Source organism: Lepidochelys kempii, chromosome 6 (assembly GCF_965140265.1).
Source record: "Lepidochelys kempii isolate rLepKem1 chromosome 6, rLepKem1.hap2, whole genome shotgun sequence".
Lineage (NCBI taxonomy): Eukaryota > Metazoa > Chordata > Testudines > Cheloniidae > Lepidochelys > Lepidochelys kempii.
Window position 1 is genome coordinate 40,675,206 of NC_133261.1, and position 1,123 is coordinate 40,676,328.

The 1,123-nt window shown below is 37.0% G+C and overlaps 1 non-coding gene across 1 annotated transcript; it reads right to left on the reverse strand.

Annotated features, from left to right (window-relative positions):
- Positions 1 to 210: 210 nt before the first annotated feature.
- LOC140913949 (U6 spliceosomal RNA) lies at positions 211 to 313 on the reverse strand. The gene has a single exon (XR_012159712.1). It is a non-coding gene; the product is annotated as a U6 spliceosomal RNA (small nuclear RNA).
- Positions 314 to 1,123: the final 810 nt, after the last annotated feature.

A 1,123-nucleotide genomic window follows, 5' to 3' on the forward strand; every position in this document is an offset into this window, starting at 1 on the left:
AGACACCGCAGTAAGTACATCAACTTCAGCTAAGCTATTCATGTAGCTGAGGTTGCGTATCTTAGCTCGACCCCGTGAGGTAGTGTAGACAAGCTATGCTGCTTGTAGCTATGCTGATTTACTCTTGCTGCCACTTCGATATACCCTTTCTTTTTAGATGTGCAAAACTGTACAGCTGATTGCTTAGACTCAGAGCTGCACGAAATTCAGAAGTTTGGGAAACACATCACAAATTTGCATGTTATCCTTGCACAAAGGCCAGACTACTCTTCTCTGTATCATTCCAATTGTTATATATATGTGCTAAGTTTATAAAAACAAATCTCTTCATGCTTTGGTTTGCTCCTCGTGCGTTTCAGGTCTGAAGGAATCTCAAAGAATTCAACGTGAAACTCAGTCAAGGAAACTGCTAAGTTCCATGTGGTTCTGTGCAGAAAACTATACAGAGTTACATGTTTAACATGGGTCAACATAAAACTGTAACTCAACCAAGTTTTACTCATTTCACTCAACACTGGATCCTGCTTGGCTAAAAAGTCCTGTAAACTTTCAGCAAAACCTTTGGACAAACCTGGTCTGAGTCCTGACTTAGTGATAAAATGTGAGATCAATCAAGTTTCATAAAGATTTGAATTTAGTGAAGGAAGTTTCACACAGTTCCAATATCAACATCTGCAAGAACCTCTTTACATTTGGAGATTCATTGTATGGGCACCAACCAGATTACGAATTTGTCTCTCTCTCATAATAGTATGAAATAATCAGTTAAAATCTAGAATAAAACAAAGTGTGGCTAATATGCTTTTGAAATTGAATAGTATGTTGGTGTTTCTATCAAAAGCCTATGTGGGCTTTCAGAATGAACAATCATAGATAAAAATCAATGTGTAATTAAATGCAGATGCTTTAAGACAAACTGCATAACCACCAATGGCTTATTTACAGTTAGCTTATAAGTACCAGGAGTTGAGAATCTTAAAAATGGCTATATTATTGTGAGTGGACATTTAAAGGCTTGGTTTACAGACTTTGCTGAAATTAAAAAGCAGAAGTTTAATTCGAGGCATCAGTGCTGAAGTTAGGAATGTCATCTACAGTAATTAGCTGCTCTAAAGCCCCACTT